The sequence below is a fragment of the Stegostoma tigrinum genome, chromosome 6, assembly GCF_030684315.1.
Source record: "Stegostoma tigrinum isolate sSteTig4 chromosome 6, sSteTig4.hap1, whole genome shotgun sequence".
In the NCBI taxonomy this organism is placed as follows: domain Eukaryota; kingdom Metazoa; phylum Chordata; class Chondrichthyes; order Orectolobiformes; family Stegostomatidae; genus Stegostoma; species Stegostoma tigrinum.
The window spans coordinates 79495988-79519309 of NC_081359.1; the positions used below are offsets into that span (position 1 = coordinate 79495988).

Below are 23322 nucleotides of genomic sequence, written 5' to 3' on the forward strand. Positions count from 1 at the left end.
TTTTTCAGATTGGGTTTGATCTGTGCAGACTATTGTTCACCACGGTCATCAAGTGCCCAAGAAATCTTGACAAACATCTGTAAACGCAAACTGTTTTTGTCTTCAATTGAACGTAAATTCCAATGAACCAGTAGTAAAAGATTTTTATTGGATGTGAAAAATGGTGAACTTGAAAAATGGCAATAGCATTTTTAAGCCTTGAGTCAGTCTCTTTACAAAATCACTGCTGCAGATTGTTGACTTGGATTCTTAAATTTGGTCAAACTGCCATATCGAAGCTTACAAATACTTCCATTTAGAATAATCAGAAAATATTGCTATGACTATAATACATTGTGCAAGAGAGTTAAATTGTTTAGATGACTGGCCAGATGATTTGCAGTGTTTTTTTGGCAGTACTTTCTTATCTTTAACAAAGAGGAAGAGTGCATTCAATCCCAGCACAATTTTCAATGATTAAACTTATTTATTTACATTTTAGGCTAATCAATTCTGATGTTCCACATTATTTTATGGTGACAATAATCCCATCTTGCCCTGAGATAATGGGAACTGCAGATGCTGGAGAATCCGAGATAACAAAGTGTGAAGCTGGATGAACACAGCAGGCCAAGCAGCATCTTAGGAGCTCAAAAGCTGATGTTTCAGACCTAGACCCTTCTTCATTTTATTTTTTTCTGATGAAGGGTCTAGACCCGAAGCATCAGCTTTTGTGCTCCTAAGATGCTGCTTGGCCTGCTGTGTTCATCCACCTCCACACTTTGTTATCCCATCTTGCCCTGTCTGTGTAAATGTTGTTTCTCAGTCTGTGGGCCCAAATGATCTCAGTGTATTAAGTGCTTATGCACATTTAACCACTTACCTCTTTTGCAGACACAAAATGGCACTGAAATTACTCAGCTATTTCAGGGGATGACTGCTTTAACTATGATGGGAATAGGGTGGCCTCTGCTGAGATCCAGAACCACTAAATTGTGAAATTGTAAGGAGGTTTCTGGTTACAGGGGAATTTGCAGAGATAGGCCTGAGGGCATGGGGTAATTCACCAACGTGGAGGTTAGAAATTCTCACTTTTACAAGAACCTGGCAAAATTATGCCCAATGAGAGAAAGTGTATTAGCCTCCTGAAGAGTACACATGACCCACATATGAAGGATCCAACATGGAAGATAGCTTGCATCATTGGAGAAAATCTTGAGGACTTCTTCATTTAAAAGGGATTTTTCTGAAGGTGAGTGGGATACCTGCCAACTGCATAAAAATTTGGTTGCCTGTTCCTAGATCCCCACATTACTGACAGTGTCACCATTCTGGCTTCCAGCAGGTACAATTCTGTCATAAGTGCTAGGAGTATAGTCCATAAAAATATTGGGACTAGCCTTTCTGCCAATGTGTGCTTTATTTTTGATATTGTAAGACATAGTCAGTTGGTAGGCAGTCCTCATTTATTTGCAAGAAATTCATTATCTCAGTGATTTGAAATTTTCATAGATCACCATCAGAGATTGTGGAATCCCTACAGTGTGGAAACAGGCCCTTTGGCCCAACAATTCCACACTGATGCACACAGCATCCCACCCAGCCCCATCCCTCTAATCTACAAATTGCTGGACACTACGGGCAATTTAGCATGGCCAATCCACCTAGCCTGCACGTCTTTGGACTGTGGGAGGAAACTGGAGCACCCGCAGACACGGGGAGAATGTGCAAACTCCACACAACCGGAGGATGGAATTGAACTCGGGTCCCTGGCATGGTGAAGCAGCAGTGCTAACCACTGAGCCATCATGCCGCCCAATTTTATCTAGGTGTCTGGATTAACAATTCTATGACGATACCACTACGTCATCACCTCTTCCCCCTGAGCCTGGTGTGATTTGAACATGCAACCTTCTGATCCGGAGTCAGACATGCTACCGTTGAGCTACAAGCTAACGTAGACCCTTGACTCCTACTTAGCTGAGTATTGTTTTGTTGATAGCTTTAAAACTGTTCTGTCTCCTTTATAAGCCTTGCCTTTTCCTGAACTTTGCAACCTCCCTGCCAACCTTGCAATCCTCTTACATCTTCCTTCTACCTCATTACATGCCTATCAGTGTTGTTCTCCCCTTTACTCCCCTGTAACAAGCCAGGCATCAGATGTTAGAACTCCATAGGCAACAAAACCTCACAGATGTGAACAGTGCCTAGTTATTAAACTTGCTTTGTTTTAAAACAATAAGCCACTTTCAGAAAATGTGCAAAAGCAGGACACAACTACAGAAAAGTAAAGTACCATATGAAGAGGGAAATGAGATAAAATATAGAAGACAAAACCAAAGATTTCTCAGTGGAAGTTGTTGATCTAAACTAAACATTTTGGCAAGTGAGTCTTTGATGACAAAACACGGCTTACAGTCGGTAAAAGTTCAACCGTATAATCTACGTTATGTTCAAAATATTCAACAGCACCTTCCCATCATAGAAAACATTAATGATACGGGGAAACCTATATTTTCTTCACAACCAGGAATTCTCACTCCTAAGTAGAAATACATGCAATGACTTCAATCTCTTCCACTAGTTGGCAGTGGTTAAATAACAAAAGGTTAGCATGCAACTAGCCAAGGAACAGTCACTTGAAACACTGAGAAATAGCTGCTCAAAGATTTTACAGGGCTCCATATGCTCATGATAGAACTTGGACAAAAAAGCAGAGTCTCTTGAGATTAATTACTTTAGAGTGAGAAATTTGTTGCAGAACCGCAACAAGATTGACTGTACTGGTTTGATAGAAATATTTTCTATTGCACTTGGTAGATTTCACATTTCAAGTGCAGGAACCTTTAGGAAGAAAGGTAAACAAAGAGCTAAGAACAGAATGCTCCTAACTAAGACAATTGAAACATCTATCGCTGAAATGAGTCCAATTGCAACATAACACAATGAGCAAATTGGCAATTCCTATTCCGCTTGGGAACCCTGCAGCCCAGTGGTATCAATGTGGTCTTCACAAGCTTCAAAATCTCCCCTTCCCCCCCCACCACATCCCAAAACCAGCCCAGATCGTCCCCGCCTCCCTAACCTGTTCTTCCTCTCCCCCATCCCTTCCTCCCACCTCAAGCCACACCTCCATTTCCCACCTACTAACCTCATCCCACCTCCTTGACCTGTCCGTCCTCCCCGGACTGACCTATCCCCTCTCCACCTATACTCTCCTCTCCACCCATCTTCTCCTCTATCCATCTTCGATCCACCTCCCCCTCTCTCCCTATTTATTCCAGAACCCTCTCCCCAACCCCCTTTTTCTGATGAAGGGTCTAGGCCTGAAACGTCAGCTTTTGTGCTCCTGAGATGCTGCTTGGCCTGCTGTGTTCATCCAGCTCCATACTTTGTTATCTTGGATTCTCCAGCATGTGCAGTTCCCATTATCTCTCAATTGACACATTAGTTGCTGAGATAACTAGAAGGGACAAGTTCAAGTAGAATATTTTAGCTACTTGCCTTCTAAAGAAGACCAAGTCTTCTTGGCAGTCTTTGTGGTAAAGTAGAGCCTATCCTTATGACCCTGATCAACAAGATTCTTCTCATTGACCAGAACATCATTACTCTTGCATACAGTAGACTATGTAGCACCCTAAAGAACCCATACACTTAGCAGTTATGGACAGTAACTCTCAACTTTCATGTGGTTACTACTCTTATGATTGGTTTGATAAGAAAAAAGTCACATGCCTTCAGCTGTGTTCTCCTGTTTCAATTATATCCATCTCTCTAATATGGATAATAATTCATAATGAAATGCAAATCACATCTTGGTCATCTGTGAATGCATAATTCTGAGAAACTGTGGACTCCTTTCCTTGTACTGAATTCACACAGGGTCTACTTTACGTGGAAATACAGTGGTGTTGTAAACATTTTATAGTATCTGATTCAAAATCAATCCATTTTGCTACTTATAGCGGCAAGCAGATGCTTATGACTTGGAGGAAAAGCAAATAATGATAAAACTGCACTGATCTGTGCTATGGGAGCTGATTCCTACAAGTGAGATAAATCACATCGATGGATTATGGAATGAGCCAAAAGATTGCTATTGAGCTTAAAGAGCCAATATTAATCTTAAAAGGATTGTTATTCAACAAGTTGCATTTAAATGCTGTAAAGACTCCCTCTGGTTTCAGGTGTTTAAAAATAACTTTGATTTTGCACAAATGTAAGAGTTGGGAAGCCATCTTTACAAAACCTGTTTTATATTTTCTTTCTTTTCCCATTATCTCTTATATTTTCTTAGGTAAAATTAAACAACTAGATGGGACTTTGCGTTATAACTTATCCAACGTTTTTGACAAGAGAAAACCAAGAGACATTTAGTTGTTTTTGAGAATTCCCTTTAAGAACCGCAGTGATGTATGTGCACCAGAGCCAAGAAAAAGTAAAACACTGATAGTTCAAGTGCCATGAAGGTGGATTTTGTGGAATGTGACTGTTCCAGTTTACTTTGATTCAATATTGTCATGTGTTCATCATTTCCCCCACGTGTTGCTCATGAAAGATGATGACCATAGGATTCGTATTGCGCATTTGGCAAGACAAGATCTTGAGAATGAGTGACCCTGAGACATCCTCATGCACCTCTTAAAGGAAAGATCGTAAATGGATTAACAGAAAATGTGAAGATGCTTACTGTTGCCTTGTTTAAAGAATAGAATAAGAAAGAGGAGGCAAGGCAGCAAAGTAAACACTAAAAGAGGAGCTTATTACTAATGGTTATTAATGTAAGAAGCTTATTTGTTTTGGTCTGTGAACTGAAGCATAGACCCCGCCCACCCCCGCAATGCTTCATGCTTCTGCAGCGCAAACTCCCACAACACAATCTTCTCCATCCCTCTGATGGGGCTACTTCAGATGCCAATGTTAGGTTTCTCCTCCGCTCTCCAGCTACCTTCCCACTTTGAAAGTTATAACTGAGATACATGTTAAAGCAATTTTAAAAAAGATCTTGACATTAAATTTGACAGAAAATTATTGATTCCAGGTTGATGGACCACACATTCTTTCCCTGCACTCCTTTCCAAACTGGCAGGTAAAACCCGGGTCAATTTGATGCTTCAAATGCCTGTTTTTTTAATGCTGCATGTAGGTAGCTCTTGTGACGTTGAGTTACTGCAAAAAGTAACAGTGTTGAATTTTGTTTGCAAGCTACAATACACATTCAAATTACCCTTGGAATAACATAAGCAATTATTCAGAACTCAGCAATTCTCAAACATAGGATTGCCAGTCACAAGCTTCTGAATGACATGTTAACAAATGATCCAGAGAACAGGTAAAATGGAAGGAATGCTGTCAATGTTCTACACGTTAGTAGGAATAGTTGTATGTGCTTAAAACAGAAATCATTCTTAGGTTAGATATTTATGCCTTTTCCTGTGGACGGTTTGGTAAAGTGAGCATTTAATCAAATGGGAGGAAGAGGGGCTTGGGCTGTGCTGACTTTCCATTGCTTCCCTCATTATGTGTGAGCCACAGTTGCTGACGGATCATCATGCTGCATTGCAAGTTGAGCGTGTGGATTAGTGTAGCTCCAACAACACAAGAAGCTTGGTACAATCCAGGAGAAAGCAGCCTGCTTGATTGGCACAACCTCCACTACCTTCAACATTCACTCCCTTCACCACGGTAGCAATGAGGTGTACCCTCTACAAAATGCACTGATGTAACTCTCAATGCTCCCATGATAGCACCTTCCAAACTCATGATCACTTCCATTTAGAAAGACAAGGGCAGCAGACATATGGAAACAACACCACCTCCAAGTTCCCCTCCAAGCCACCTACCATCCTGAGTTGAAAATATATTGCTGTTCCTTCACTGTTGCAGAATTCCCTTCCTAATGGCATTTGGGTCAACCCACAGCAGGGGGCCTGCAGCTGTTCAAGAAGGCAGCTCACCACCACCTTCTCAAGGGCAACAAGGGATGGGCAAGAAATGCTGGCTGGCCAGCGATGCCCACATCCTGCAAATGAATAGGAAAAAACACCTATCATCTGCGAGTTTTCTTCCAAGTCAGACACCATCCAGACTCAGTCATACCCCTGTTCCTTCACTCTCACTGGGCCAAAATCCTTAACACCTTTCCAGACTTTACTGTGGGTGTCCGCAGTGATTGCAACAGCTCAAGAGAGCCGCTCACCACCACCTTCTCCAGGACAATTAGAGATGTGCAATAAATACTGCATTAGTGATGTCTAAACCTCAAACCAATAAAAAAGAAGCAGCTGTGACATATTTCAATGAGTTAAAAGTAAACTATCCCTTCTTCCTGGCATAGTAGCATCTTAGATATGCCCAAACGTATTCCCTGTGTTGATCCCAACTCTATAGCCTCCCACTGCCCTGATGTTCACTTGGCAATATGTAGTGCAGTAACATTTTTGTGCCACTGTTTCACATGACCTGCAGACAATACTTCTGGCACTCCTGCTGAACACAGAGGCTTTAAGCAGCTTGGAACTACAGGCAACGACAAAGGATTGCTCACTCGACCCTACCATATTTGCGTCTTTCCTACCTCTATCTGCATAAAATATGCCGACTTTTCCACTTCTAGCCCAAGGAAATTCACCACCGATAAATTTTATCCTTTGGGAATCCTTACAAATTGGACCAAAGGAACTGAGTTCCCTGTGGGGATTCCTCTGTTCTTGTGTTTTGAAAAGATAATGAAGACATCAAAGAGCCAGATTGGAGGAGCTTAAAGTGAATTAACACAGACAATGTTTCCAACATGTTGATACCCACTCCACAGGATTTCCAGACCACTGAAGTCTTGTGTAGATTTCTCAGCCTGTCAATTATGTAGATGTTCGCTCTTCTCTCTGTAGATTTATGGGGAGGTGTACCATATGTTCACTGATGACCCAGAGCTCACTCCCAGCATAATGCGTAGCAGTCAGAATGCCTTGAATTATTCTGACACTGGATTGTTCCTGCTAACTGTAGACGATCATTATGCTGCAGCCTTACTATTGTCACAGTGTTATGTAAAGAAGTCATTGATGCTGTGTTTGTGCAGAAGTCTTGATTCATTCATGTCTCAAAGAAACCTAAAGTAACACAACTTTATAGATCAGCAGGGATCACCAGCTGCGAGGGCCACCTAATGGCATACACATAGCCTTGCACAGTTCCTTCAGCAACACCCCCTACCTCCCTCATCCCACCCAATTTCATAAATAAGAAAGAATCTATTTTTATTAATGCATGGCTAATGTGTGATGAGAGTACATTATCCTGCATCTTAATGTGTGCTGCCAGGAAAGCTGTAACATGTCAATCCATAATAATATCCTCAGGAATCCAGACTAGGTACCATTGACGAGGTTATGGGGAAAGACTGGAAAGATATCAAATACGAAGAGGTAATTTGAAGTGATCTTATAATCATTTAAAAAAGGCATTGGTGGAGAAAGGATTAATCTGTTGTTTTACTTTTAAACCAATCTTAGGAGTTGGACATGGGTACAATGGTTCACACCAATTAAGTTTAACTATAGGACTGATATCTCCTCAATTACTGAGCTACCAACATTTGAAATGGTACTGGGCCATTGACAAAAATCTTGGAATTGTTGAAGAAATAATTAGATGCTGCATTGGGTGGAAGGTAACTAAAGAGTGAAGTCACCATAGCCCTAGCAAACCTTAGGGCTGTTCTCTCATTGGTGAGAGAAAACCCTGGTGATAGTTTAATCTGAAGGTCACCACACCTTAGGCAAGAGGAGATGTTGAGAACGAGAGTCCTTCAGCTAGTGCAGGAATTTCCACACTTTTGATATTATTCTGCATTACAAACCAGCTGCCTAGCTATCTGAACCATATTGTAATTGATGCACATTATTCCTGCTTTTAGAATTGCTGGAGAAACTCGGGAGGTCTGGCAGTATCTGTGGAAAGAAAGAAAAGCAAAGTCTCGTGACTCTTCATCTGATGAAGAGCCTACTGACATACCTCAATCCAGATAAAATACAGTTAAACAGAAACAAGAAGGTGAGAAGTGCAAGATGTTCTTGATTGAAAGCGAGAGCAATACCATTACTTTCTTAGTCTTTAAAAAGTAATAATGATGTAACATCAAATACATGCAAGTACAAAGTTAAAAAAGGGGAGAAAGTTTATTACAAAGTGGAAAATAAAAGAATATGCAGATTAAGGATCTGTGTTGTGTTGTTGAAGTATTAGGTTTTAATCTGAGACCATGGCCAGTTAGGGACATTTTGCATCAATGGCTGCTGTGAATATTCTAGATCTCCTAGAGTTCTTGGTGTTCTGATGTTTCTCCAATTTGTTTTGTAACTGGTTGCTATGTCCTTATTAATAGAGAAGAAAGAGGGAGTTTTCTCCATTTCTAGTTTTAAATCTATTTCCAAAGCTCTCCAAAGTAATTGCTTGACAAATAGCCCATGCATATGTTTCTGTGACAGCATTGATTGTCCTAAAGTTGGATATGTTTTAAATTTCCAACAGATGAACTTCTTCTGAAGATACAAATCAAACATGAGCTATAGGTTTCTTCCTGCCTTTCTCTTATGAAAAAAAATGTTAATTTGTGTTCAGGCTGATATTCATTTTGTTTTGTTAAGTGAAGTTACAGGTCATAGTAGAAAGGGGCAGTAGCAACATGGATACAAAATTAACTGAGAAAATAGAGAGTAATGGCCAATGAGTATTCTTCAGAGTGTAGTGAAGTTCCCTTGGTTTTGGTATTGGGATCCTTATTTATCCTGGTATATATTAAGTATCTGGATCTTGGTGTGGAGGAGACATTTTAAAAATTTGAAGTTGATATGAAACTTGGAAGAATTGTAAACCATGAGAACAGTGTGAAATTCCAAAAGGACGTAGACAAGTTGGAGTGGAAGCAGATAAGATTCAAAGCAGACAAGTGTGAGGTGGTGCACTTTAGTAGGAAGAACGTTCAAAGATAATACTATAGGGAGTACAATTCTAAAGGATACAGGAACAGTGGCACTCGGGTGTGTGGGCTGACAGAGCATTGAAGTTGGCAGGACAGTTGAACAGACCAATTAATATAACAAACAATGTTCTTAACTCTATTAACAGGGGCACAGAATACAAGAGCAAGAAGGTGACATTGAATTTGTACATTAGATCTCAACTGGAGTAATGTATATATTTGTAGGTGCTACATTAGAGGAAAGGGCTGAGAAACTTCAGTTATGAGAACAGATTAAATAAATTACAGTGGTTAACCTTGACAGAATTAGGCTGAGACTAGATTGAAGAGATGTTTTCTAATTTGTGAGTGGGCTGGATAGAGTAGATAGGGAGGAGCTGTTCCTGCTCATAAAAGGAACTAGAATGAGATGGCATAGATTTACATGGATATGCAAAAGGAACAAAGCTTTTTCATACAAATAGCAGTCAGAGTTTGGAATGCAAAGTCTGTAAGTGCATTGGAGGCAAGATTCAGTTGAGGCCTTTAAGAGGTACTAGGTGATTAGATGATTGGATAGAAATAGTGTGCAATGTTTAAGGAAAAAGCAAGAATTTGGTGCTAAGTACTGATTCCCCCTTGAAGAGTAGGTCTGATGGGCTGATTGGTCTCTTTCTGCAGCAAAACAGTTCTGCGATTGTCTATTCATGATTGCATGAAGTTTGCCTTAACCAGGGATTTGCTTTTAACTGCAGACAGTTTTACATCAGTGTTTTCTTTTTTGTTTTTGAACAAACTTTTGTCCATGAAAGCTCTATGTATTAAAATCTACAGTTGGAATTCAAAAATCAATAGTCCATATGTTATCATATTCATAATAGTTTTCACCCACGGAGGCCAGTGAGAGAGTATGATTTTATTATTCACCTATAAAGTGACCAGTAAATAGTCTTGTGTTCAGACCTTAAGAAAGCTGATGTTAATTGCATGGCATTAGGGTTAATGAGACTCCATGCTGTCCTTGGTAGGAGACAGAAGGAATGGAACACACTGTTTCCTGTTGCAGTGGTAACTGTTAGCATTTTATGTTTTATCTTATCACACTATTATTCATGAACAAGCTGACAATGAAATAAATTCCACTTGTTATTTGTTAGATTAAAAAAAGTACGTTCATTCTTATGCTGTGGACATGAAATATTCACTACTGGCCTGTGACTGTTTAAACAGCAGAGATGTGGAAACAATGCTTGTATGTATGCAGTAAATCATTCACAGCAAAACTTCATCAATATTTCTTTCATTTCAAACTGTCAAACAGTGCTGAGAAGTTTAGTATTCTGTAGGCTGGTAGATGTTTTGGAGTGCATAACATTTTACTTCTTCGAGGATTTTACATAGCAAATTTTTAATCATTCAATTATGAAAGAGACTGCAATAAATGTAAATAGTACAATTTTTGAATGTCTTTTAATTGTCGTGTGTACATCTGAATCTACAAAATGCTATTAAACAAATTAAAACATTCAGTATGAAATGTGCGCTTTGCAGTTAGGAGAAACACAATCTGATAATAAATGCAATTTGCAGATTAATAGGCAAAGTCTGCTATGTCTACTGGCAATAAAGATGAGTTGAATTCACGCAGACTGAATTCAGATCTTCAGGCCATGAAAATTGCAATTATCAGTTTCACTTACAGAGATCATAGCATAGCTGTTATGTAAAGTGGATCAGTATCATGACTGCAATAGAATGTTGCCATCAATTTTCCATGTCTATTTCTCCTTCAGCACCATTATCACTAGCTTTACATTTTAATCTGTGCACCCTCTCAATGTAATCCACTTGCTTTTCCTCTTCCTCTCTAAATAACATAAAACCCACCATTTCCTAGTTCCATTGAGTTCTGAAGAAGAACTTGAACAGTTCATCCATTTCACTAACACCTTCCACTCCAACTTTAAGTTCACCTGGACTATCTCTGATACCTGTCCTGGACCTCTGCCTCTCCATCTCTGGCACCTGGAAACCGATATCCATTTCAAACCTACTGACTCCCACAACTACCTAGAATACACCTCCTCTCACCCACCTTCCTGCAAAAATGCCATTCCTTATTCCCAATTCCTTTGCATCCGCCACATCTGCTCCCGAGATGTGGCATTGCACTCCTGGACATCCCAGATGTCCTCGTTTTTCAAAGACTGCCATGTCCCCTCCACAGTGGTAGAAAACACCCTAGAAAGTGGCTCTTGCATTTCCTGCAACTCATCCCTCACACCCCCTACCTGCAATAACAACTAAAACAGAATCCCCCTCGTCCTCACACACCACCCCACCAACCTCCAAATCCAACGCATCATTCTCCGACACTTCCGCCATCTGCAATCTGACCCCATCACCAAAGATATTTTTCCCTCCCCACCATTATCTGCTTTGCAGAGGGGCCACTCTCTCCGTGACTCCCTTGTCCGATCAACACTCCCTCCAGCCCCACCACACCCGGCACTTTTCCCTGCAACTGCAGGAAGTGCTACACCTGCCCCTACACCTCCTCCCTCACCCCCATCCCTGGCCCCAAGACCACCTTCCACATCAAACAGATATTCACCTGCACATCTGCAAATGAGGTATACTGTATCCGCTGTTCCTGTTGTGGCCTCCTGTGCATCGGGGACATCAAGCGGAGGCTTGGGGACCACTTTGCAGAACACCTACGCTTGGTTCGCAACAAACACCTACACCTCCCAGTCGTGAACCATTTCACCTCCCCCTCCCACTGTTTGGACGACATGTCCATCCCAGGCCTCCTGCATTGCCACAACGACACCACCCAAAGGTTGCAGGAACAGGACTTCATATTCCGCTTGGGAACCCTGCAGCCCAAGGGCATCAATATGGACTTCACAAGCTTCAAAATCCCCCTCCCCCTACCGCATCCCAAAACCAGCCCAGCTCGTCCCTGCCTCCCTAACCTGCCCTTCCTCGCACCTATCCCCTGCTCCCACCTCAAGCCCCACCCCCATCTCCTACCTATTCCCCTCATCCCACCTCCTTGACCTGTCCGTCCTCCCTTGACTGACCCATCCCCTTCCTAACTCCCCACCTACACTCACATTTACTGGCTCCATCCCCGCTCTCTGACCTGTCTGTCTCCTCTCCACCTATCTTCTCCTTTATCTACCTTCTATCCGCCTCCACCTCTCTCCCTATTTATTTCAGAACCCCCTTCCCCTCCCCCATTTCTAAAGAAAGGTCCAGACCCGAAATGTCAGCCTTCCTGCTCCTCTGATGCTGCTTCACCCGCTGTGTTCATCCAGCTCTACGCCTTGTTATCTCAAAACATTGACCCTGTTTCTCTCCCCACAGATGCTGCTAGACCTGCTGATTTTCTCCAGCACTTTCTTACTTTTACTTCAGATTTCCAGCAAATGTAGTATTTTGCTTTTATAGAGAAAGAAGACTGTCCTTACATGCTCTTCAAAGAGGGATTTGGCAAGCTGGAATCTAAGAACATGGAAAAGAAGCACCACAGGCAAATGGAGATATCTGTAAAGTCCAGTGCCCATATAATTTGTATAGTTACTCACATTTCAGCAAACCAAACATGGTTGTCCTAACATCTGTTTGAGGAGGTGCATTCATGCATATGTCTGTCTTCTGTAGAAGCCACGTGCTGTACAAGTGGCACCCACTAACACAGCAGCTCATACAGCCCAGGGTCACTCACATTAGCAACGAGAAGTCCTCATGCAGGCCATCATATTTAAATGGTCAGTTCAAAGTGAACTCATTGTGGGAATCAGGACTACAGGAAATACAGAGAAGTAGGAACCTGTTCACATCCTCCCTCACCTGGAGAGCCATGGTATCTGCATCCTATCAGCCTATGATTAAAAGAAATACTTTGACTCAGCATTGCACTTGCTCTAACCATTAAAAGAGTGGGTTGAGCACCATGTGTGTTTATTGTGAATATGAAGGAATTTACTGACAGCATCTATCTGGAAATATGCAATATAGAAAGGGGTTATTTCACTTTATCAGTCCAACAAGCAGTAGCCCAAATATCATTAGCATATAAGCAAAATACTGTGGATGCTCAAAATCTTAAATAAAAACAGAAAATGCTGGAGAAAGTCAGCAGGTTTGGCAGCAAGTTTCCACAGAAAGAAAGTCTAACAATTCTTCTTTGGAACTATCTTTGGGTTGTCATTATCATGAGGCTTTCATTAGCCTTCTATATTCCTCTACCATTCTATTCCAATTTGCCTCAATCAATTAAATTGAATTTAAAAATATGAATATGGTCTCCACATCAATCACTGTTTCTATTTGTACTTTCTACAGCCTCACTACTTTTGTATGAAAGATTTGTCCTGCATTTTGTCCCAGATTTTCGACATTTAATCTTTGGCCTGTATTACCCTGCTCACTGTAAACAGTCTGTTTCTAGCTACTCCATCCATCTCTTCTTAATCCCATAAAACCTGTTTAATTTACCCTGTAATCTCCTTTTGAACAAAAATAAAGCTATTCCTTTTTCTTCCCTCATATTTTCATAGACAGCAGGATCCACTCGAAAACGTACCCACTCTGTCGGGCCTGACTATTTTTCATCTGATGGGGAGCCCAAACCACCCACAATACTTAATGATTCATGAGCCAGACATGTTTTATTTCATGCTTAAATCAAGCCTGTAATGAAATCAGGAGCTGAGTGACCCTGGCAGAACCCATACTGGGTGTCATTGAGCAGGTTTTTGCTGAGGAGTGCTGCTTGATAGCCCTGTTCCATCACTTTACCAATGATCAAGAGTTAGACCTATGGAGCTGGAATTGGCCGAGTTGGATTTGTCTTGCTTTTTATGTACAGGACATACCTGGGCAATTTTCCTCATTGTCAGGTAGATGCCAGTATTATAGCTGTACTGGAAGAGCTTGGTTGGGGAAGCCACAGGTTCTGGAGCACAAGTCATCACTAATATTGCCAGAACATTGTCAAGGCCCGTAATCCTCACAGTATCCCAAGTCTCCAACTGTTTCTAGATATCATGTTGCGTTAATTGAATTGGCCAATGACTGACATCAGTGATGCTGTGGACCACTGGAGGAGGCCAAGTTGGATCATCCATTTGGCACTTCTGGCTAAAGATTTTTGCTAGTGCGTGAGCCTAATCTTTTGCCCTAATGAGTTGAGTTCTTCCATCATTGGGGATGGGGATATTTGTGGAGCCATCTCCTCCAGTGAGTTGTTTAAATACCCACTGCCATTCCTGACTGGATATGGCAGGACTGCAGAGCTTAGATCTGATCGGTTGGTCATGGGATCGCTTAGTTCTGTCTATCACTTGCTCTTTAGCGTGCAAGTAGTCCTGTTTTGTATCTTTACTATGTTGACACCTCCTCTTTGCTCCTGGCATGCCCACCTGCACTCTCCATTGAACCAGGGTTGATCCCCTGGCTTGATGGTAATGGTTGAGTGGGGGATATGGTGGGCCATGATGTTACAGATTGTGCTGGAATACAATCCTGCTGTTATTGATGGTGCTCAGCACCTCATGGATGCCCAGTCTTGAGATGTTAGCTCTATTCAAAGTCAGTCCCTTTCTGCATGGTGATAATGTCCTTTGTGTTGCGTGGCACTTCATCTTCACAAGGACTGTGCGGTGGCCACTCATACCGATACTGTCATGGACAGATGCATCTTCAGCCAGCAGGTTGGTAAGGATAAGGTCAAGTATGTTTTCTCTGTAGTTGGACCTGCCACAGACCAAGTCTAGCAGCTATGTCCTTTAGGACCTGACCAGTTTGATTAGTAGTGCTGCTGCCGAGCAACACTCGGTGGTGAATATTGAAATACCTCACCAGAGGACGTTTTGCACCCTTGCCACCGTCAGTGCTTCCTCCAAGTGTTGTTCAACATGGAAGAGTGTTGATTTGATTAGCTGAGGGAGGTCCGTAAGTGGAAATCAGCAGGAGGCTTACTTGCCCATGTTTAACTTGAAGCCATGACACTTCATGAGGACCGGAGTCAATGCTGAGGAGTCTCAGGGCAAATCCTCTCCAACTGTATACCACTGTGTGACCAGCTTTGCTGGGTCTGTACTGCTGGTGGGAAGGACATGTTCAGGGACGGTAATGGTGGTGTCTGGTACTCTGTCTGTAAGGTTTGCTGTGGCAAAGGCAAAATTTTGGAGCAACAAGTATACACACACTAAACTATGACATAAGTTGGTTGCACTTCATTTTAACTGTGCTGGATGGTGGGCTAGAATAAGCTAATAGCAGGTTAAAATGAGTGGCAGAGTGTTTGTGGTTCACGAGGAGCGTAAGATTGTATAGGGTTCAAAATGCTGAACCTCTTTTCAGTGGAGAAAGAAATGAACATGTTTGCCTTGGTGAATTGCATTAAGTTACTTGCTTAATATATCTGTAAACTGTGAAAATTAATTGATTTTCTACCGTACCTTGGGATGAGCCATTTGCGTCAAAGCTCACCAACTCTGGTAGTTTGACAAGTAGCAATGGAGGGAGTTGGAGATCAGCTTCCACCAGACAGCGCCACCATTTTCTTTGACTCCCTAGTACAGTGCAACCTGCAAAGGTTTCCTCTTGCGCATTCCAAGGATGGTGCAGCTCTGACTATTGATTCAGCTTCATGGACGTGGGCTGATGCATGGCTGTTGCGCTGGGCTATAGTTAAGATGTGTTTGGTGTTCATGTACGTTGCTATGGTGATATGAAACAGAATAGTACCGTTGCTCTGGTTTATACTGCGCATGTGCAGTTTGAACGGTTTCTGCTGAGTGAGGTAATTTACCATCGATGTTTCACCAGTTGATTTATTGTGTGCTTTCATGCTGAAAAATTAGTGCCATTTTTTGTTTTTAAAAAGTTATTACATTGTAGACTACAGTTTTGAAAACACACATCATGCAAGTAATTTTGCTGCTATTGTACAATGCAGAATATTTAATTTTGTGCTTTTGACAGATGGAATCAAAACCTACCAAATATTGGAGCGCTCTTGATAATCACAGATTGCTATTCAGTTGCATCTTGGCTGACCTGTATCTTCATTCTGTTCACCAGCATTCCATGATACACTGAGTGAATAGATTCGTATTTAGCTCAGTCTTGAGAGCTCCAATTATTCACAGCCATTATCTTTTGGGAGGGAGGCTTTAGATTTTTACCACCTTTTTGTAAATGAATAAATGTTTCCTGATCTTCCTCCTGAATGATCCAGATCTAGTTTGAGATTATGTAGTCCAGATCTATTTTAAGATTATGACTAGGGGGAGTGCCAATGAGATTCACCAGAGTGTTGCCAGAATATTCAGCTATATGGAGAGGTTAGAAGGTTTATGTTGTTTTCTTTATTGCAGAAAAGGTTGAGAGCATGAGCAGGGTGAATAGAAAGAAGTTGTTCCCTTTAGTTGAAGGATCAAAAGGCAAAGCAAGAAGTTTAGAGAGGATCTAAGGAAATAAACATTTTTACCCAGAGGGTGGTGGGGTCTGGAGTGCATTGCATGGGAGAGTGGTTGAGGTACAAAACCTTCAAAATGTACGTAGATAAGAATTTGTAGTGTCATCACCTTTAAAGGCTATGGGCCAAGTGTGGGAACATGAGAATAGTGTAAGTAGTAGTATACTTTGGCAGTACAAACTGAATGGGATGAAGGGTCTTTTCTGTACTATATGATTCCAGAACCCCTGTTCATGACTCCTGTACCAGCTGATATCCTTTCTCTTCATCTTCCTTTCAAGTACCTTGATCAGATCAACTCCCAGTCCTCTAACGTCAAGCTAAGCATATGCAACCTATCATCAAAATTTAACCAATTTAAGAGATTTCCATATTGCCTCAACCAGGTAATCACTTTAGTTACATGGTAGGACATCTGTTTTAAACTGCAGCTAGTTGCATTGCCAGTTTTGCGATCATTGCCTGCACTGTTCATTGAAACTAGGACTACTATGCTTCCAGTCATATATCTTTCCTGGTTAGTGGAGGAATTGTACAAACCAGCTCTGGAGAAGTGACATCTCTTTGTAGATAAACCTGAGCTTATCCAACCTATGACTCAAGTGAAATGGCCGCCAAAGTTGGGCCTGGAGCTGTTTGTTGTCCCTGGTAGTATCTTGACTCAGCTTGCTCCATGTGAGCCTGTCTGCAAGTTGTGTTATAAATCAAACTAAAATATTGATTATTATCAATTGACAAATTTTTGGTGGAATCATTCAGTCTTCTCGGGCAGTGTTTTAATGGTTATCATCAGGGCTGGTCATTTAAACAACAATATTTTTTAAAAAGTCAAGAGATCAATTGGAAAAACGTTTACCAGATGTTAATATTTTTACCAGTTTGATCTTTAACATAAGCACTGCAGCTGCAGTTGATTTTAAACTCCGAGCATCAAGACCGATTGATTACTGCTTCTGGCTGTGCTACAATTGTACAATGTCCGGCAGTAAGCACAGAGTCCTCCAGGATATAGTATATAATTTGTGCCCAGTCAGTAGTTTGCACAAATTCTTCAGTGTGTCTTTCCTGTGGAATAGCAAATGTTAAAATTGTGCAGATAAGAAATATTTGAATTCTTTTCGTAATACCTGGCAGACAGCCAAGGTTACAGAATAATTGAGGGGGCCAGAATAATAAGTAGTGAAAGAAGTCTCCAATTTGCAAAGGTAGCAGCTGAAGAGTGATAGGCAAACCAGAGATAGAAAAAGGAGTACATTTTTCTGCTGTTTCATCTGGCTGTAGAATTTTAATGAAATATTTGTAAGGCTTGCCTTCTATAAATACATCGTACTCCACTGTGGAAGCTGGAAATTCCCTGTTAGCACCCCCAAGCCTTACTCCCCCACACCCCCATAGCCACACACACACATGTATACACACACTCATACACATAGGCACCCTGTCTTTCTTTTACGTTGAAACACCGTCCCAAGAGATTGCTCAGCATTCAATTAGAAGTTGCTAGGAAGGGAAGAAGGCAAAGCTCACCTGTTTTTTAAACCTCATGCTGAATTGCCTTCTATCTTGACATCACAGTAGATTTATTCTTAGAGTAAGGAAGTGACGTAAATTTTGAAACAAAGATATCTTTGCTGTATTGAGGAAGAATGTGTTCTTTTTGAGATGAAAATGATTCACATCTAATCAGAAGCTTTCTTGGGAGTGTCTGTTTTGAGTTTCATGCTTACCGTGAAATGATTTTGAAATTTTGGTGACAATATATGTTACAGTGTGAATGTATTTTGTGATTGAGTAATCACCATGGATGCCATCTGTCTTTTGCATTTATGCTGCTTACGAGTGGGTCTACATAAGACAGAAAGGAAATTGAATATATTCACTATGAAATATGTTTTTATGAAAGCCTATTTATGAAAATGTTTAGAATCTTTTATTCATGTTGAAGGCTAAATTAATGACCTGATTTGTTGAAGGAAAACTCATTTCTTAAACTGGAAAATACAGCATTTTGCCATAGTCCATTATTCTAACAAAAAGAAAATGATCATTTCTCCCTATGACTGAGACAATGAGAATGCCATGATCCCATACTATCATTTCAACATGATTGGTACCTCAAGCGCAAATTAAAGGGTTTTTTTTCTATTCAGTGCAGTTTCAGACAAAAATCATTTTCAGTGTAATTTTTTAGGAAAATTATTATATCAGATATGTTGGCCATATTGATATTCAAAGGGAGGGATACCCATTATTAATGTTCCAAGGATGAAGATTTATAAACGAATAGTTCAAATGTGATTAGACTTTCTCAAGTCAAGTCTAAGTCCTAGACTATAATATGATCTCAAGTGATCATCCCAGAGGATATTTTAAGATCAGGCCTTAGTAAAAAGAAAGCAGGGCCCTGGATCCAGAAACCTGGCTCTTCTTTTTGATAGACTCTATCTTTGCGGAATGGGAGAGAGAAAATGATAGGATGTGATGCACAGATGTAATTTAGCAGGGCCATTTGATTTCTGTGCAGAGTTCAAATAGATGCTATCTTTGCTGGAGAGAGGTCTGTTTCCTATAGTGTGCAAATTACGATTTACAAGATTAGGCATGAATGTGGAGCAGTCAAGCTGTAAAGTTATTTAAAATCTTTAAATTTTGAAAATAAAAGCCTGCTGTAATTTGAAGTTGGGGGAGAATAAAATAACACTTGCAGTTTTAATAGATATTTGTTGATGTAAGCCTGTGGGCTGTCATTACGGTATTTTCACTGCTCCACTGTTTCCACATTCTTCCATTATCACAGTGGGTGGCCATATTTTAATAGCTTAACTGATAGCTCAGAGTTTATTAAGGAATTGGTTTTCTTTAATGTGGGCTATATATATTACGTATGTTCCTCTTGAAATGAAAATCTGGCCTTTCGAAACTGTTTCTTTTGAGGGAGGTGTGCCAAGTCTGGAATTTCTCCAATATTGGGTATGCAGTTCCACAGTGAACATTTGAACCCAGGTCTCTGATACCACAGTTTTCTGGAGGGTGACACTTACAGAGAGGGCATTAACAGGAACCCTGGACACACAGTCTATTTCTCTTGACCATCAAACAGTTGTCCATGGTATCTGGTCTGATTGAAAACAGCTGTCGAATAAGGTGGGCGCAGAAATAAGAAATAATAGTTATAGTAGACAATTTGGTCTCTCAAGTCTGCTCTCCCATTCATTATGATCATGGTTGATCTCCTACCTCGGCCTCACTCACACCCTCATGCTTGCTAACAAAGTGTGGGGCTGGATGTCTCCCTTTATGAAATCTAAGCTGCTCTTCTGCTATATTTTCGTCAATTTATATGCCCCTTCCTTGGATCTCTTAATATCCTTAACTTCCCTTCTTAACTATCGTCACACCACATTTCCCGTTTAATTTTTATGCCAGACAGGAATTAACTTTGGTTCAGAGATAACAGGAACTGCAGATGCTGGAGAATCCGAGGTAACAAAGTGTGGAGCTGGATGAACACAGCAGGCCAAGCAGCATCTTAGGAGCACAAAAGCTGACGTTTCGGGCCTAGACCCTTCATCAGAAAAGTGGCATGGGGAGAGGGTTCTGAAATAAATAGGGAGAGATGGGGAGGTGGACTGAAGATGGATAGAGGAGAATATGGGTGGGGAGGTAGGGAGGGGATAGGTCAGTCTGGGGAGGACGGACAGGTCAAGGGGGCAGGAAGAGGTTAGTTGGTAGGTAATGGAGGTGCGGCTTGACGTGGGGGGGAGGGGATAGGTGAGAGGAAGAACAGGTTAGGGAGGCGGGGACGAGCTGGGCTGGTTTTGCAGAACACCTACGCTCTGTTCGCAATAAACAACTGCACCTCCCAGTCGCGAACCATTTCAACTCCCCCTCCCATTCCTTAGACGACATGTCTATCCTGGGCCTCCTGCAGTGCCATAATGATGCCACCCGAAAGTTGCAGGAACAGCAACTCATTCTGCTTGGGAACCCTGCAGCCGAATGGTAATGATGTGGATTTCACAAGCTTCAAAATCTCCCCTTCCCACTCTGCATCCCAAAACCAGCTCAGCTCCTCCCCTCCCCCCACTGCATCCCAAAACCAGCCCACCTCATCCCTGCCTCCCTAACCTGTTCTTCATCTCACCTATCCCCCCTCCCACCTCAAGCCGCACCTCCATTTCCTACCTACTAACCTCATTCCACCCCCTTGACCTGTTCGTCCTCTCCAGACTGACATATCCCCTTCCTACCTCCCCACCCATACTCTCCTTTCCACCTATCTTCTCCTCTATCCATCTTCAGTCCACCTCCCCCTCTCTCCCTATTTATTCCAGAACCCTCACCCCATCCCCCTCTCTGATGAAGGGTCTAGGCCCGAAACGTCAGCTTTTGTGCTCCTGAGATGCTGCTTGGCCTGCTGTGTTCATCCAGCTCCACACTTTGTTATCTTGGATTCTCCAGCATCTGCAGTTCCCATTATCTCTCATGCTTGCTGCCTGTATCTCTTGATTCCCTGAGAAAAGTTAATAAAATCTGTTTATCTAAGCCTTGAAAATATTCATCCAGGGAGCAATCGCAACCTTCAAGGGTAGATTAATGACTTTTTTTTTCAAATTCTCTTCATTACCTTCCAAAGCCTTTTACCCTGAAATGATTCTTCTTTATTCCAGATTTCCCACTCAAGAAAAACAACCTTGCAGTTTCTATCCTGCTGAGCCTTTTCATAATCTGGAAGGTTTCAATGTTATTAACTCTCGGTCTTTGAACCTCTAAGTGTGTTACGCTATTTACTCAGCCTCTCATCACAGGGCAAGCCTTTCAATCCAGAACCAATGTCATGAACCAGATCAGAGCAATCAGCTCATTACCAGTGAATTGCCTTTAATGACGTTACTACCATGTTAGGAGTAACCTTATAATAGTATCATTGGCTGCAAGTAACAAAAATCTCAATGGTGGATCCTAATGTACAGAGCTGTCTAGATAGGGGGAGGAGTAGCTTTATAGGAATAGCCAAGGGGCCAGACATGTGGCAGGCACCAATTTCTGCCGGAAGATGATCTTGACACAAATGCCAGGTATGGAATCATTTAAGTGTTTGGACAGGATGTGCTGTGCCTGTAAACACCTTTTAGTCTAATAATTACTACTGACCATGTGCGCAAGGAGCTATGTCACAAGGACATCAACTCACATTGAACAATGGCCTGAGTCTGTAAGGCTCCAAGCCTGTCCTTTTCCATGAACGTAGTGAGTTAATATTTATAATTAACAACAGTGTTTCTGTTCACTGACGTGTGTGAACCAGCTTCTGTCGACAAACCTGACCTGACCTTTCATTTTATGACTGTTTTGCTGCTGAAAACTTGGAGTGACACTGTCGAAAGTGGAAGCATGAGACATAAAGTATCATCATCATTTAAATGGCATTCTGTGCTGTCCAGCTGGAAAGATTGAATAACTTTGCATGAGTAATCAATTTCTTGGACTCCTAGGACGGGTGTGTTAGACCCAGCGTGAGGTGTATGATGGACTGAGCATGGATAGACACAGTGGGTTTATCCAATGTTTCTATTAGAAATCTTTGGTAACTGAATGTTTCAGAACTTCCCCCAAATTGCTGCCATGACAGACTTGTGGTGAATGACCGATGTGTCTTTTCCCTTACTCCGCCCATAATTTGGAGGATGTGAATTGGGCTGAAACTTGCTTGTTTCATGCTCACTCCGAAATTACAACACTCCCAAAGCAATAAACGATAATACCATAAGAAATAGGAACTGGAGAAGGCCATTCAGCCCATCCATCCTGCTGCACGATTCAATGGGATCATGGCTGCCCTGACGTTCTTCACCTTCACTTTCCTGTCTATTCCTCATAACCGTTGATTTCCGTACTAACCAAGAATCTATCTGTCTCAATCTTATCTTGTGGCAAGGAATTCCAAAGATTTCCAACCCTCTGAGAAGACATTCCTCTTTATCTCATTCTTAAATTGGTGCTCCTTTAGTCTAAGGCCATGCCCTCTGTTCCTAGGCTCTCCCATGAGGCAAAATATCCTCAGAGCATTTACCCTGTCAAGCCCCTTAAAAATCCTGTTATGTTTCAATGAGATCACCTCTCATTCTTCTACACTCCAGTGGGTAGAGTACGAACCTGTTTAACTTTTACTCATGAGACAATCCTTCCATACCAGACATCTTCCTGTTGAACCTCCTCTGAAGAGCCTCCAGTGTAAATATATCTCTCCTTAAATAAGGAGACCAAAACTGCTCACAGTACCACAGATATGGTCTCACCAGCACCTTGTATAGTTGCAGTAAGACTTCACTATTCTAACATATCAACCCCCTTGAAATAAGGATCAACATTCATTAGCCTTCGCGATTACCTGCTGCAGCTTTGTCGTAGCTTTCTGTGTTGAGATTGAGAAACATTGAGATTCATTAAACGCTGTAGCAAAAGTTTTTCTGCCCTATTGAAAGCATGAAGCCAAATGGTTTTTTTTTTAAATAAGAATTGAAACTGAATGTTGACAGATTTTCTTTGTAAAACCACTGGCACAATTTTTACTCAAGTCAAAATGATGAGCAGATATTTTACCCTGCAGCATTATCCACACTATGGCCACGTTCTGCCCTTCATTTGGGAGAGGGTAACTATGGATTTTTGAGTGTTAAAATAAGCATTGTTAGTTTGATCTGAGGTAGTGACATTTTCGGGGTTATAGTGCAAAAGCTTGAACATTGTAGTTGCATTTAATTATTTATCCACTGTGGCACCTACCACACATTGTTGTCAGCACAGCTGCTCTTCTAGAGATCAAAAATGTACTGTATTAAAAAGAAAAGGAAACTAAGACGTGACCAAATGCCACAACAACAAT

The 23322-nt window shown here is 41.4% G+C and overlaps 1 protein-coding gene across 7 annotated transcripts in view; it reads left to right on the forward strand.

The window, feature by feature from the left end:
• Positions 1 to 23322, forward strand: part of LOC125453689 (microtubule-associated tumor suppressor candidate 2-like) — a 403189-nt gene that overhangs the window by 120659 nt on the left and 259208 nt on the right. For 6 of the 7 annotated variants that reach the window (XM_059646692.1, XM_059646691.1, XM_059646695.1 and 3 more), the window contains one exon: positions 7898 to 8034. The exons of the other annotated variant lie outside the window; for it this stretch is intronic. The gene's annotated coding sequence lies outside the window, so the exon portion shown is untranslated. The remainder of the gene's footprint in view (positions 1 to 7897; positions 8035 to 23322) is intronic. 7 annotated transcript variants of the gene reach the window in all.